This window comes from Hippoglossus stenolepis, chromosome 3, assembly GCF_022539355.2.
Source record: "Hippoglossus stenolepis isolate QCI-W04-F060 chromosome 3, HSTE1.2, whole genome shotgun sequence".
NCBI lineage: Eukaryota > Metazoa > Chordata > Actinopteri > Pleuronectiformes > Pleuronectidae > Hippoglossus > Hippoglossus stenolepis.
In genome coordinates, this window is record NC_061485.1 from 10790469 (window position 1) to 10807812 (window position 17344).

The 17344-nt window shown below is 41.0% G+C and overlaps 1 long non-coding RNA gene across 1 annotated transcript in view; it reads right to left on the reverse strand.

Moving 5' to 3' along the window:
• The window catches only part of LOC118105463, a 31423-nt gene that overhangs the window by 2211 nt on the left and 11868 nt on the right, over nt 1-17344 (reverse strand). The gene's annotated exons all lie outside the window — the stretch shown is intronic.

Below are 17344 nucleotides of genomic sequence, written 5' to 3' on the forward strand. Positions count from 1 at the left end.
TCGAGGGAGGGATGGAGGACAGGAAAAGAGACAGGAAACGGAAGATGTATAGAACAGGAGGATTGACAGCCCAGGGGAAAGAAAAGAGCAATAAAGGCGGCAAACGTCAGGATAAAGTTAAACGGTCTGAGAGCCACAGAGAACTACAGAGACTTTTCCTTTTGAAAAACAAACTAGTGTCTGCAGTGAAATTGTTTTTATAGAACAAAAATGTTTGAGTGGATCCATGATTCATTGAGAGGGAGGATTCAGGAAAAGAAAGCACACAGGGATGTTTGTGACTGCATATATTTGCATCTTCTAAAACAGCATCACTGACGACTGGGCGTTTTCACATCTCTGTGTCTTAAGTAGTATTTCTCTGTCTGTGAGTTCAACTCAGTTCAAGTTTACCTCTTTTATTTGATTGAATTTGTGGATGAAAAACTTTTCTTGAGTCTGGTCTCTGCATGTGTGTTCATCCACATTTGTGTGGGATGTGTGCATACTGTTCAATGTTGTGTTTGATGTCTCAGCCTATTCATGCACACAAATAAATGAGTGTGAATGGTGGCTGAAGACAGATTAATTCACTGCAGCTTTGAAAAAACTGATGGGCAAATGGACAGAAGAAATCTCACCGCTTTGACAACACATATGTGATATAGTCAAATGAATAATATAAAGGCTAAATCATATTGATCAGTTTGAAAGAACATACATGATATGAAGAAAAATGCTGTAAAATACAGAAATGCTGCACACACAGGGACAGGGACTGAGACACTAATGCCTGGCACGTAATCATTATCTGCTCATTTTCTAAAAACATTTTTATGTCAAGAATCTGTTTTGTAATTGGTGAAAGCATTTTATGCCTCCCCACTCTCGACAGCCAGCCGGAGGCATTATGCTTTTGGGCGTCTGTCTGTCCCACTCTTGTGGAGTCTATTGGACTCAAAAATAAACGATTTGATTCGATTTGGGTGGTCAAAGGCCATGTTCAGTGGGACCTTACAAAACATGTTTTGGGCTTTTTAAACATGATATTTCAAGTCAGTGGTCAAAGTTCACAGTAACCTCATATGGTGACAAAAGGGGATGTAGATTGAAACTGCACTGGTTGGCGGAGGCATACAACTACAGGGTGGTAAGTGTAGTTTACTTTGATTTGCTTGTGTGTATTAAGTTCTCCACGGTATACATGAGAGATGCAGCCTACTTAGTGTTTGTCTGAGTGTGTGTGTGTGTGTGTGTGTGTGTGTGTGTGTGTGTGTGTGTGTGTGTGTGTATGAGCATGCACATGTGAGTGCGTACCTGATCACGTGACAGGCGTGTGCCATTGACTGCTGCTCTGGATGAATGTGGCAGTATTTAGTGGTTCTCCTGAAGCTCAGGTCTCTCTCTCTTTCAACACCACATCAGCACCAGAGGGACACAGAATCATTACCCCATAACTGTGTCTCTACCAGAGGCAGCATTAAACTCAGAGCCCCATCTGCCTCCATTCCTTTTCCTTTCTAAAATACAGCCGGCTGCAGGAACCAATTAATGGCAGCAGCCATGAGGGCTGCAATTAGTAAGTGTTAAACTGAATCAAAACATGTCCCTCTCTCATGTCTGGAATGTAAAAGATTTTCTGTGCAAAATAAATCAACAGGAACTTTTGAATCATGTCAAACTTAAAGATATAATATGTAACTTCTAAAAACAACTAGACCTATCTTGTATCTTTAGTTGACTTGTGTTCTTACATTATCCAAAATCTTTGCAACAATGTTCAGATCCAGAGAAATCCACAATTCCTGTCAGGCAGATTTTCAACTCTGATGATCCCACGCTGCTTCGCGACATCTTCAAAGGTCTTTTGTTATTGTTTCGATTGACCCCTAACAGCTCAAGTTACATACAGCAGGTTTAACTGTGTCTGTCTTTGGTTTTGCATTTGCATTTTATTAATTATATCCTGACTTGTTAGTGTTTCTGTTTATTGTCTCAGCTGTATCATAAATCTGGACAGTATAATAAAAGAGAAAAACAAACCATGTCCCTTTCACTGCTGCACTCTTATCTGTCAGTGTATTTAAATATGGACTCACTTAAAACAAGGCTATTAAGATGACTCAATGAGTTCATCTTGCGACTTGTAAAATAACAAAGACTTTAAATCAACAAGTAACAAGCTCATCCCAAGTGAAAAAAGATAAGTGACAGTAAAACATCTGCTAAATACGCCGTCGTGCTTCTGTTGAGGCAGAGAGGAGAGTGCAGCAGCAGAGATGTAGCGGCATCTATGGTATAAAACTGGATGATGTTATCTGGATGATAACCTACAGGCTGGATGTAACTCCATACTCTCCAGTTGAATCCCCTCTACCACTTGGCAGACGTATAGAACTGAGGTTGCTTTATTGGTTTCCCTAATTGGTGCCAGTTTCCATTTTCATTTCCAGAAATTACAGTGGCGTAGCGTTCTGTTCATTCTGCCCACATCCATACGCTCTGTGTGTGTGTGTGTGTGTGTGTGTGTGTGTGTGTGTGTGTGTGTGTGTGTGTTCGTTACAGAGCGAGAGACACTGAGGGTGAAGGAGGGGGAGGGCGACAAAGAAAAACAGCAAAAGAGGGAACGGAGAGACGCTGCTGCGCTGCATGTGTAAACGTGTGCTGTAACTCTGTGATGACTGTTTGTGCTTTGTTCTGTTTATGTGTGTATAATGAGTCATCAGTGATTGGCCAAGTTGATGTGGTCAGCGATGGAGGCAGGGGGAACACTTTACAGTAAGCGCATCAATGGAAAAGAGCCTCTCTGGGAGGGAGGGGGATGAGGTGGGGTCTGGGCAGAGCAGAGGAGCACATCATTCCTCCAATTGTAGGAGTAAATTACACAAAAATACACAAAACTCACCACAGCTGAGCACAAAAGCCATCGTGACGGAGGGAGCAGAGAAAAAAAAACCCCGTCTACCTCAGATTTGGGTAAACACACGTGCAGGGGCTGGAGGAAAAGTAAACATGGCAAAGAAATGTTTGGCCGGGGCCGAGGGCATCGCTGGAGACGCCGAGGTTGAGGCGGAGGAAGGTGAAGCTGCGTCGTCTGATCGACAAACCTAATTTGTTATAGGAGGGAAAGGCGAACCCCGAATCCCAATGTGATCTGGTTTAGAGGAAACATGTAATTGCCGCTCACTGTTCAAACATTAGTTCATCATATGATTAGGAACAGACTAGCCTTGAAAGATAAATCAGATGTTTCCAGGTTTCTCTCTCTAACAAAAAAGAAAACACACACACACACACACACACAAACACACAAGCAGGGAGGGGCTGAGTGAGGGAGGGTGAATTACTGCCCTACACCCGCTATGACCCATTATTCGGCGGCTCTTCCCCGTAAATGTGATAATTATATGCTTGCCCATTCACAGAACAGCACAAATATACAAACCATGCTGCTCCTGTTTATTCTCCCTATAATTCCTCCTTTATTTCCCCCAACACTTAGTAAGTCCATTATAAACCAATATTGTTACATCATTAAGTCGTTTCCTCTGTGCACTGTTATATATATCAGGACCATGGAGCTCTTACCTAATGTGAATTACAACCGAAATATACTACCTTATGTACATGTGTGCATCTGGGCTTGCATACTAATACGGGTTTGTGTTCAAGTATGCATAGCACGCTTGCGTGAGTGTGTAGGTGCATGTGCGTGCATCCATGTGTGTCTCAATATGTGTGTGTGTGCGCTGGCAGGCCGAAGCGCCATTGTGAGGCGGCGACCACAGCGCCTCCTTCCCCCCCAACCTGCCACAACAAAGAGCAATTAAACACCGCTGCCTTGCCAGCTGAGGAGCCAACCGCCAGCCACACTTCCACAAACAGGCAGATCTGTTTAAAACCAAAGGGGAGAAGCAATAAAAGCCAACCTACCGAGAGCAGCCCCCTCCGATCCCCTTCCGCTGATTCAAACCAGAAGGTGACTGGCTGGCTTCACCCTATCACTCACTATCACAGTTCAGGCCGTATTACCGTCACATGTGCCGTTTTACACATAAAACCTAACCCGTGCAGGGATGTTTTACACATGGTTGGTGCACATCAGCTGTATGGTCATGGTTCAAGGTGCCCTTGAACCATGACCATACACGTCCTCCGTTATGCTCATCTCAAGCTCTATATGTTTTATTCTCGGAGTCCACTCGAGATTCACAGTTCAAAAAAGGTTCTTATTTATCTTAAACTGTCTTTAATGCAGCTCCTCAGTTGAACTTGAACCTCTGAGTCAAACAGGCTCACAAACAGGCTCCCACCTTAAAGGCCCACTTCCTCTGACTGTCTGAACATCCGGAGGCCGAACGCTGTGTTCACACCAAATGAGGAGCAAATTTTTGCGGCGTGTTACTCCTGTGACCTGTTGTCGAAACGGAAGAAGCAAGAGCTGTCGTGCTTGGTCCACAAAATTGTCAAAATTGTCAATGCAAAGATTCGAATAGACACGATCACACATCACTCGCACCGGACGCTGATTCAAATCGCAACATGACAGAGGCAAAGACACACAATTCACATTATGCAATGTAATTATTGAAGGATCTTGCTGAAAAAAATCTGGCACATTTAGGGAACTGATATCTATAATGTGTGTAACTTGGTGAATTGAATTTTAGGGGACTGTTGGGCGTTGGCAGAGATATGCGCTCTACTGAGTGCCATTCTAATTTCACTGTTGTTTAAAATGTAAACATATTGGTTTATTATTACAATCCAAATAATTTTTTTAAGATTTTCTATTTATGTCCCTGTTGATAGTTGAATGAGAGTTTGTACTAAAATGCTGAATTAAGTGGAAAAAGTCAGGAAAAACAAATGCAGTAGTTTTGACTAAAATTCTGCCAACACCAAATGACAGTATATAATATATATGTGATGGAAAATAAGGACAATCATAATAGATCCCTTTTAAAAAGCAATACGATGGAAAATGCAGCAACTCACAAAATGTTTTGAAACACATGAGGCTGTTCTGCTCTTCCAACACTTGTCTGTGTGCTACAGGCCTCTAAGACGTGAAGTCTGAGCGCAGACGGACAGTGTTCCCCAGAAATCGCTGCTGTATGTTTCTCTCAATGACAGGCTACACTTCCACAGGATACATACATGGAATTGCTCTGTGTTTGTTTGACCTGCCAGGGATCCTTTCAAGGATTAAAGCCTTCTCTTCACCACATTAAAACAGTAGAAATGGCAGCACAGAACATACCAGCTCATTTCATTGTCTTGGCGCCAGTCTTTGCCAGGCACCTACTACTGTCTGTTATGGTTTTACCGCCTTGGAAGAACTTGTAATCAGATTATTTGGTCTTGTTAAAAGTAATACCACTGTTACAAGCAATAGTCCTACAGTAGATTCAAAATTACGAGAAGTATTGAAGGAGAAATATAAAAAAGTAACAAAAATAAAGGTATTCAATGTTAGTCTCATCAGAGTTATCATTATATATTGACTTATTATTGACACATTCATTTTAAGCCGATTTTTACTGTTGTCAGTGTTCAAGCAACTTTATATGCTGTTGGCTGATTTTATTTATAGCAACACATTATATCATATAAACCCATCAAAAGGTTTATATGCAAATCTTTCACTTCCAAACTAACTGATCATTATTTCTGACAGATAAATGTAGCGCAACACTATTTCCCTCTAAAATGTAACGGAGTTGAACTGTATTGCAGCATAAGATGAAAATACTAGTACCATGTATATTAACTGTGAGTACAATGAGTAAAAGTACCTATTCAAATATTGTGTTCAAATATCATATTTTCGACGGAGAGTCAAATCTTTGAAAAGGTTGTGAAACGTTACATTGCTTTTAATGTTTTGTCCTTTTTTAATTTTAAATTTCTAATTTAGTTTTTAAATCATTAATTTACTCTAATTTCATTTTTTATTTAGAATATCTTTTTCATTATGTGTTCCTTTATTTATTTTCAATAAATACTACATGGAGTTAAATAGATCAATGACATGTAACTTGAAGCATGAAAAAAACAAACATTATAAAACAAATCATAGAAAAACAAATCGAATCGTTTTGTTAAAATGCTCCTTAGTGGAGCAACAAGGGCGCGATGGCCAATCCTCTCCTTTTTCACACATACGTCTGTGTTGTCCTCTGTGACCCCAGCAGAGGGCAGGAGCGCAGGAACCTGCCGTGAAGTGGCTGTGCAGCCTGTCCTGGTCCTAGCCTGGCCCAGCCCACTCTAGCCCGGCTCGGCCTGGGTTCAGCGTGGGCCGCATCGCGGTGTCTCTGGTCAGGCAGCCTGGAGCCCTTGGGCGCTGGCAAGGGGTGCGGGCGTCCGGGAGGGGCCCCCTCAAAAGCCATCTACGAGGGGCCACACCCACACGGCCATTACGGTGGAGGCTGTTCTGGGCTTCTCCCGAGGCCGCCCGCCTGCCATTTTTAGAGCAGCAACAGAGTAGACCACATGCTGTGGCTTCAGGCAAGTGGGGGGAAGGAAGGTTTCTTCTTTATTTTCAGTCAAAGTGCCATGAGCTTTGAGAGAATTCCTACATTTGCACTCCAGTAGCCTCAGTCAGTTTGGACAAATTGTTTATCTCATAGATGGAAAAGAAAAGGAAATCCCATCTTACTTCCTGTTTAAAAGTTTTTCATCAAACTTTTCAGCAACGTGGAACTTTTCATTCAAAACAAATTACGCTCCACATCCCGATACCTTGCTCCGTCTGTTTTACTTGTGCGGTTTGGTGTTTCTCCCATCAATAAAAGAATAGATTAACTGAAAGTAATAAACTTAGTTCCAAGATCTTGTGAAATATGTGAAGTCTGGTTGATTTAGACCTGCGCAGGCTCAGTGTTTTTCAGGAGTGTGTGTGGGTAAAAGCGTTGGGTGGTCTAAAGGAGAGAAGACTTGAGCTTCCTCTTGCACACATATGGTGCGGCTTGGCCTTTTTGTTTTGATTTTAGGGGTTTTAGGTTATAAGTAATAAAGTCCCCTTTAGGTATGACCTGCTTATTTTACCTACCTATAATGTCCTTCTATTTTTGTATTTTATGCCCTTCCCTATCCGCTCACCATTTCTCTCAGGACTTGCAGCCTTTTTCCAGCTTTGGCCTCCCGCAAATCCAAAATCTGGACTTTTCGCATCATTTCAAGCTCTAGTTTTGACCATTTCCAATCCTGCTTTAATGAACAACTCCTGTCTTTCTAACCTTGCTTTTGCTCGTCTCGATCCCCGTCTCCCGTCTTGATCTGAATCACCAGGAAGCCCCCACATCAGTCTCCTCTCCAGAAGAGGAAAGACAAGTCAAAAACACTTCACTTCTGTTCCACACAATCACTCAATAGACAGGGACACATGATACTCTTGGTCACCCGTCTAGAACACGGACGCGAGCGCACTCGTTTGACCCACTTGAAGACATTATCCCTCTCCTGCAGTGCGATATGTCTTTCATAAATAAACGATAGTTCCAGTCCTCAAAACCACATCGTTATAGCACTAAGGCATCAAATGTAAGGCTTTGAACGATCTTCTGCTGGGAGGAAAAGAGCCGGAGAGATGGAGGCTTTGACTTGAGAGTGGTGGACCACAGAGCTGAAGCAGATCAGGGTTAAAGTTACATTATAGCTCCTTAAAGTGTGTTAGTTTGAATTTTATAAGATTCAATGAGTCGAAATTATAATATTATAAAAACTGTGTCTGACTTCTGTTTCAATGTAAAAGAATAAGTATGAAAAACCCAGGAAAAAATATTAACAAACATTTTCTAACAGGAAACACTGGGATGGACTCAGAAGTAGAATTCTGGTTATTTTAGTACAATAAGAACATCCATGAGGAGAGTTCATTAAATCAAGAGGAACATAAGTTATTTCCAGGGCGAGGGTACGAGAGATGACTGCTGGTGGTACACACACACAGACACACACACACGACACATGGAACAGATCACACAATGCATGGAGTTGGATGTGCCGTACGAAATAAAGTAACCCAAAAAAAGAAAACCTCAACTTACTCCTTTTAAAAAACCCTCCCCTCTTTTTTGGCAGGGCTCCGCCAGGGAGTAATGAGCTCCCACCCAAACCTCAGCACCAGCTGCTGTCAGAGTCTGGGGGCACTGACTAAATATGTAGAAACCGGCAGGGGGAGAGGGGAGGGTGTTGGTCGGCCCTCGGGGGGACAGTACAGCTCAGCACCCTCTGACATGACACGGTTTAAAGAAATCACTAGGAGTTAAAATACAAGAGAAAAAAGCTAAATTGATCAGAGGAATCACAGCAAGAAAATAACTTGATAACTCAGATTCTTTTGAAAGCATCCAAATACACATACATGTCACAGCTAATTCCTAACCCGAGCCTATATCATAAAACTAAATCTCACCCTAACTGACTAAACCTAATTGTGACCTAAACCTTACAAACCAAGTCTTAACCCTCAAAAAGACGCCTGGTCCCGTTTGGACCCGTTACGTATCCATAACATGGACAAGTTTGTATAAAAAGTCATCTAAAGGCAAAATTGTTTATAGCTGTTATAATCATTCAAATGAGAATACAATTCACACAATCTTTCCTCGAGGATATTCATGGTGTTACACATTTCATACACGAGAAAAGTCGTAGAAGTCACTGTTTCATATTCAGACACTGTGTCCTTAAATGAGACATCAAGACTTGTGTAATTTTGTGATGTCTCTTACTCATGTCTCCAGCACGGCCCAGTTGGTCCGACCAACCTTTCAGGATTTGGTTTCTCTGGGTGTTCACCTGAAATCGGATTTATTTTTATTTGAGCTTTATTAAGAACTCTAATTGATGCTTGATTCCTCTAACAATTTTTTCGGCGATCAATTCCATTCAAAACTCCACCCAGTCTGATGCTGACAGAAAGGTGGACTGGTCCGTCTGCTTCTAATCCACTCGCCATATTCCACTTCTGCTGTCCCAGCTGCCTGCTCGCCTACTTCCTGATGGTCTCATATTCTGTGGCCACACACGTTTCCCTGGCAGGCCAAGATTCACACTGGCACTGTACCGGTCCACCCTGAAAACCGTAGTAGTGGCTGAGGAGAGTCAGCTGGAGGTAGTGGCCTGCAATACAGAGACTCACACTAAAGACACCATGACCCAGAGGTTTGCACCAGAACCAGGCCCAGGCCGTGATGTTTGTTCCAGAGACCACCATGAGAGAAGAAATAAAACTTACATTACAATTTTGTATATTTTCGTATGGATTAAATATGGGGCCTGAACTGTTGGTTTCAGAAATTATGACAATTATTTGAATGTCCAACGTGAAAAAACGCAGCCTTCTCACTTATTTGAACGGAGAGAGGAAGTCAATGCAGAGGTCTCCACCCGCCGAAGCAACACAGGGTCGTCTGGCAAAATAGTCGAACCATTTTCAACTTTTGAGACAACGCAACATGATATTATCGGGCAAGGTGCTGCATTGGCAAGTCACATACATGCAAGTTGGCTTGTAGCATTGGCCAAAGGTATTTCTGATGTTTACATTGCAATCGTCAAAGCAGTGTTTTGGCATCGGAGAAAGGCTTCAGATTCTCAGATCTTTTCCTCAAACGGGACTTCCTGGATTGAATTGAATGCCTCACCAGTGCCTAAAGCAACACACCCCCAGCACCGCTGCCCCCCTGCACTGCTTCAACACAGGGCTGTTTTCGGTCAAAACGTCCGCTCAGTTTGTTTGATGATCTGACAAGTTCCTCATTTGAAGCACACTGTGACCTTTAAGTCCTTCAAGGCAAATCCAAGTCTTCCAAATCAGATTACGAGTCCCAGTGTCTTTCAGGTCTCAACACTGACCATATATATATATATATATATATATATATCACACAACATTTAATGAGTTTTTTTTTTTTTTAAAGCTTTGTTTATTATGACTTTAACTTGAACAGAAAACAGTTAAACACAGGTCAAGCAATTCAATTTTTAGCTGAAACTCAATGCAAAATCTGCTTGATGCTTTCTTTTAACTTTTTTATTTCCGTGGGATTTTACCAGGTCAAAGCCAGGCTGAATGTTTTTGGTTTCAAGCCTCAAGTCTAATTAAATTTTTATGAGGCCTGAAGATTTCATTGTGACCCAGGTTTGACTGGAGTTAAATGGTCAAGTACACAGCACTGCCGTAAAATAGACTTAAACACAACAAACAGAATGATATTTTTACCTTTCGACAAGGGGGTTGTGTTTTCACCCCTCTCCGTTTGTTCGTTAGTTGGTTTGTTTTTAAGGAAGATTACACAAGAACTACTGGTCGGATTTCCACGAAACTTCTTGGAAGGATGTGGTGGCAAACCAAGGAAAAGCACGTTTCATTTTGGTACGGATCTGGATCAGGGCGTGGATTCAGGAATATTTTTTTTACTTTCTATAACATTGTGTATTTTCCAACATTTTCTCCATTTGCCCAGGAAATAATTTAAGGAATCCTCACTTTAAAAAATCAGGCACATTTAGGGAACTAATATGTGTGTGTGTGATTTGATGCAGCTTAATTGAATTTAAGGGGAATACAAGGCCTTAGCAGAGGGATTGCATTCCTCTGAGTGCTATTCAGTTTAAATTTGAATTTCCAGATCAAATCCGTTTGATAAAAGGCGTAATGTGGATGAGGCTAACCATCCAGATATAAACCTCTTTTTTTTATGTATTTTCATTTTGAATGCATGAAATTATTGTTGCGACAGAGGTTTTCTTTAGCTATTAAGATCCATCCAACCCTGCCACACTGCATGTAGTGTTGCTTTAACCTGCAGTGTCCAGTCAGAGGCACAGTAATCCTCTAAGTCCCTCTCATTTCACAAAGTATGTATAAAGAAATATTGAAAGAGACTGTCATTGCAGTCATTGCGCCATCCTGAGCAATTGCAAGCATGACGCCTGTCGGGGTCATTAGGTGGCCACAGGTCTCCTCGACAGACGGCGAGATTACAGGCCAGATGTCGGCTTGTATACAGCAAGAAGGCGGTGGACTGGGATTTGTTTGGGAGTAGATGGACTTCTGTGTTCCTCGAGCTGATACTTGAACGTAAAATACCCTGTATGCCAAACAGCACATTCAGCGTGTTTCACAACATTTTGTACTTCCAGCTCGGGATAATAACTCATTCTACAAACAGTCAGAAAGTTTTCATAGAGGAAAACAATTAATGTCTCCCCAGCGCCATGTGGGATTATTTCTGACATGTGGTCACCAAGATATCACAGCGAGACGGCAGCGAATGAGACTTTGATGGTGGTGGGGAGGGGACGTTGCACTGAAAGGATCGTTCAGAAACAATCTTCGCAGTATTAACCTTCAGGAAACATCTCGCCTCGCTTGTACTCGTGTAAGGACAAAAAGTCCGCAGGTGAAAAGGAAAAAATCATCACATAGGGAAAGGATTACTTTCTCCTGATTACCACCATGTCTGATGACTGGACACGTTCTGTCCACTGGTTGAAATGCAGCCTGTTGGCGGTTGGATTACTCAGAACCACCAACATGCTCCAAATAGAGACCGACCACATGAGCCGGGCAGGTCATTTAATCTAAAGCGTGCTGTCTCTTCTGTTTTTTTTCATGGCCGGCTCAAGTGACGGCCCAAGTGACGAATATCTGAAGCTACAATCAGCAGCATCCACAGCCGTACAAATGTACATGATATTCACTGGTACATTGTTTACCCTATCCCTCTCTCGCAGCCTCTCTGTCTATATGTTCCCCTCTTTCTCTCTTCTCCTCTTTTCTCGCTCTCTCATTTTCCGTTGACAAGCTCTCTGAATCTTTGACCACACAGCCTGGAAAAATAGCACCGAGTCATGCTGCAAGGCAAGTCTATCCCTGACCCTGATTCCCTCTCACCACATTTCCATCAGCAGCGAAGTAAAACACATCTAATCATTTCAATTTTCCCCCTCCGTCGCAGTATTATTAACATTGTTAATTTTCTGAGGGCTACAGCCCAGAGGGGAATGTCAAGGGAAATGCATTATGGCGAGATATTCCATTGATCCGCCATTATACACACTTATTCGGTCGCTGTAATGGCCTAATGTTACCAAGAGGCCAATTTAAAACAAATGTAGAAAACAGAAGGCTATTCACCCCCGAAAAGAAAGAAGCACTTAAATCCAAGCGTGTGATGTCAATGTATAGACATGGTCTAACATCCAAAGAGTCCCACTGCTTTGTTTCATGCTTGTTTGTGCCGCTGCCGTGCTTTCGTGTTACCACCAAGACGAATTATCTGGCAAAACCATCACTACTTTATCACGAGAGTTGCCTGCTGGATGAACTTGCTCGTACACAAGGAAGCTAACGAATGTACTGAATGCATGCAGGGCTTGAAAGGTTTTTAATTTTTCAAAAGGAAAAAATAAATTACCTAGCGAATAAGTAGTAGTCTTATTTTACTGTACTATTTTGAAAGTAAAATTGAATTTACTAAGATGCTAAATGGAAATGAGGACATCATCAGTAGAGACGAAAATCTGAAAATACAGAAACAGAAACTCCAGCTCCCACCAGACATGCACTGAAGTCCGAACATTTTCCAGAAATTCTTGGGAGGGGCTGTGTATGAGAACACAAATGTCCGAGTTAGTTGCTCCAGACACTTTTCCTTCCAGTCGCCTTGTTACGTGTCCGGAAAATGTCATACACATAGAAGTTGCTGACGGAGATGTCCACGTGGAAAGACGAGGAGATTGGAGACCTTTTGGCGATAAGGGCCGACGCCAGTGTCGACGTACTGTTAAATAAAACGCATGATTTCCGCAGAGGAATTTATACATTATGTCCTGCCGCCTGCATGCTCTGCCCAGGCTTATGGAGTGAGATAATTTGTTCCTTGTTCTCTGAATGTGAGCTGCTCAAAGTCGCCCCCATTTTCTTTTCTTTGCAAAGGATGTGATTTGAAAATTCAATCAAATATTCCAGTAATGTATGATATGGTACAGGTGCAGTCTATATTTCTGAGTGCAAAGAATATTAACAAAAGATTTTCTATTCATCAAAACAAGCCAAACCTCTCAGTGAAAAAGTAAAAGTTAAATCCCTCCGTCAATTATCTATCACCACTTCGCAGGGTAGCCAGGGCCACTCCCAGCAGACACTGGGAGAGAGGCGTGGTACCCCCTGGGTCACCAGGGCTGACACACAGAGACAAACAACCATTCATGCTTATATTCACATGGACAATTTAAAGGCTCCAATTTACCTAACCCCAGTGTGGGAGGAAGCAGGAATACCACGCAGACATGGGAAGAACATGCAAACTCCACACAGGCTGGTGACAGTGGTAACCACTATACACCAGTAAATATACACTGTCAATCAGGCAAGTGAATTTTATTTCAAATGCATTTTGTTACAGGTTAACTGTAGTCTGCACATCTGATCTGATTCAATAAACATATCCAAGAAACATTAAAAAAAAGTATTTAGATTCAATATCATTAGTTATTTAACCTTTCCATGCCTTTTCATTTGATGTCTCACCACCTGTCCACTTCTGTAGAGACAACCACACAGCGTGAAGCATCATGCAGCATGAAGGAGGAAGACTCCATCTCTGCTCAGAAGCAAACAAAGCGCACACTCACTCACTGCCATCACCTCAAAGCGGTTTCTCCTTCTCTGGAGCAGAGCAACCAGAGGAGGATTCGCCAAAGAGACACGGCTCCACAACAACGTTTGCACGGAAATGTTGACCACTGGTGAAGGAGACAGTCTGTTAGAGACAGACTTATTGCTTCCTGTTTTTTACCAAAGTGAAATAATGTCAGGTTGTGTAACACACCCTAATTAAAAGTACAGGAATTAAGGTATCACAATACACTGAATTAAAGTTGTGTCTCTTTTTGATGGTTGGGAAAACTGGGAGAGGCTGGTGTATGATACAGTATGTCTGGTAACTAGACTAGTAGCCTGCAAGCACAGTAATAAAGTCAATGAAATGTGATCATCCTGATGCAATGACAATAAAGATAATTGATTGATTCCTTGAGTAAAGCATGTTTACTAACCAAGAAAGTATTGTCAATACATTTGCTTCGCTAACACTCATTTTGAAACGGATAAATTCAATTTTTTAAAGAGGTGGTATCAGGTGAATGGTGAACAAAGTGACTAGATCAGTCTCAGGCCTGAGTTGTATTGACAAGGGGCCATTGAATATTTTTGAATATTTTGTCACATCGTAACGTGGAATTCTTTTGGTCAATTTGCTTAATTTTTTACATTTGTCAACAGGATTATGTAAAACCTACAGAACAGATTTCCATGAAACTTCATAGAGTGATGGGACCTGGGTGAAGAAAGACATTTTTGTGCAGATGCGTACAAAGAGGCGGATGGAGGAATTTTTTTCACTTTCTATAACGTTGCTGTTTTTTTTACATTATCATCAATTTCCCAGAAGTCCACGCTGGGATCTTGATGAAAGACAATCACACATGTTTACTAGATTGATATCAATGAGTTTGTGTAATTTGTTTCCGCTTGATTGGATTTAAGGAGACTACTTGGTCTTCTCTGAAGTATGCACACTATTGAGTTCTGTACTCTAAATAAAATCAAGACAGGTTCAATGTTATAAAATCTGATCACTCATGAACACAAACACACACACACTGGTCAAGTCAAAACCGGAGTACTGGTATATTTGCTTAATTTAGATCTTAGCACGGAGAGACAACCTTTGGAAAGTTGATGTCTTGGGGTCTTTAAACAGAAAATATCTGCCTGCTCGGCCAGAAAAGTTTCAATCGTATATTTTTGCCATTAATTACCTTTAGTTGAAGTAATATCACACCAGGTCTATTAGATTTACATATAGTTTTTAAAAGCAGCAATCACATGCCACTTGTTGCATTTAAAGGGGCCAAACCTACAATAACCTGTAACTACTAATACATGTGATAGCAGTCATATGGACAACTATCCGTACGAAGGGTATAATCAGCCCTGGGTAACATAATCGTGCCCACCCAACGCCGAGAGGTTCATCAAGCTCGCAGTGCCTACTGTACGTACCCAAAAGTCGAAACCACACAGGGCAGAAAATAGTAAATAGAGCAGAGAAAGCTTTTTGAAGAGACTGTTAAGAGCTTAACGCATTCCCTAATTATAGATCTCACTTGCTCCCTTTTGAAGAGAACTGTAAATGGGCACACGCCAAAGTTCTAGATCAGTACAAGTCTTATAAAACTGAGGAGAAACAGCCCACTGGGGACCACTTTTCAGAAATATAGGAGCTTTTTTACCTCCCCTCTCATTTCACCTAAATGTAAAAAATAAAGCATTAACGAACGCTAAGAAGAAAAAGGAACACTTCACTTACAGACGCACATCAGTAACTGAACATGTGTCAAATGAGAGGGGAAGGAAATCCCTCAGAAAGTGTGATAAGGTTGCCACGTATAACACACGTATCTGTGAGGATTTGACGGGATATAAGAGGACCACAGGAGACGTTATTGATTATACTGCTTATAGATTTCAGATCTCTACGCAGCAGGTGTTGTCATCGTCTGCCTTCTGTGACACTTTGCCCTCAGTTGGAGTTGAGGTTCACAGGTTTATGTGACTGCGAGCGCAAGGAGTGTGCGACCATGTAAACTGTCGCATGTCGCAGCCTTTGTTCTCCTCCACTCACACCCCTCCTGGAATAAGAAAATAAAGCAATGAAGGTCAGTTGGAGAACAGACTGCCAAATATAGCTGCTGTGTTCATGTGAGGGCCAGACTCTCCAGAACGACAAGCCCAGCTCTGACCATGCCCTGTAATTGAGGAGAAAATAAGGACAGAAATTATATGTTTATTTTTGACAACAATTTTAATCTTCTGTGCTCTCCTTCAGAAAACGAGACGCCCACAAAAAGGCTGAGAATCTGTGTCGCCCGAGACTGAAAGTTGAGTTTTGTTTAACCAAAAAAATTAAATCAATGAAATGTAGCAAAAGAAAACAGTTTCAAATGTACGATTTTCAGCCTTTTCTCTTGAGATTCATCTTTAGCGTTGATACATCACAGATAAAGAAGTGCATGGAAATAACATTACGATAAACTAATGACATTAAAAGCTTATTTTACTTGTTAAATATATGTTTAACTATATAAACAACCTAATTAGATTATCTTTTTGAATAAATATAAAGGATAATGATGCTTTTTCTTTTTTGTGTACACACTGTTGTATATGATTAAATGAATAGTTTAATAACCTTAATATATAATGTATCTATACATTTACTTGCTTATTTCTACTATGATGTGCATGAATAATTGTGTCATGTAAATTTGTGCTATAAAAAAATTGTCATCCAAAAAGAGTTTGGTCTCAGCATTGGTGTCAGTGTGCATCTCTGAATTAAAAGGTTTCTAAATACAATTAAAAGATGATTCATTATCTAGATTCTTAAAGTTCAAAGTGAATTAATTGAAAATTATGATTTACGTCAATATTTTAAAAGCAATGTTTACACAAGGTTTAACAGGCGGAGAGACGAATGGCCTTAGTTTGCATACATGTAAGTTACGAGCATATTTAAATAAGCAAAATAAGACAAAATACATTTGTTTTTTAAATATGTTCCTCTGAAAAAAAAAACATTATTCCAGACTCAAACATTATTCATGATCACAAAAAGATATTTGGAGGATTTTGAAATAACACGTTGCCACCGTCTCTGGCAGTATTTCGCACTTTCAAACTTCCAGCCTTCACATATTCCTCTTTTTTTCTATTTTAATCATCGTGACTTCCTCGAGGAAACAATCCTGAGAGTCGGGTTTTTTTCCTCCCTCGTCAGTACGCGGTGCCTTGAATTCATTTTATTTGACGCGATAATCTCTTCTTTATTTTATTTAACGACTCGCTCCTTTCCCTCTGCGCTTGTCTGCGCAGCTCAGTCTCTTTAACCATCACAATTAACGTCGAGAAAAGGGCCCGTAAAAGCGCGTTTAAGAATATTAGAAACAGAGAGAGGGTTGAAACCCAGAATAATAAAATCTCGGATGGAAACCACAGACTTTTTTTTTTTATATTTATGTGGCTTCATGTTCTTTTGTTATTTTTCCTCTCACACAGAGAACATGGAGCTTTAGTCCAACTTTTTTTTTTTGTATTTACACTTCTGCAGTAACGTCGCATGAATAAAACGTATCTATGGAGATGACGTTAAGTGTTAATTCTCTTGCTCCGCCGGATTAATCCCAGTGGAAATGATCCCAGTGTAATTGAAATAATATCCACATGGTGATTGATGAGTAACCCATTCATGCGTTTATCTTTTAAAAAAAATCTGTTTTTGGGGAG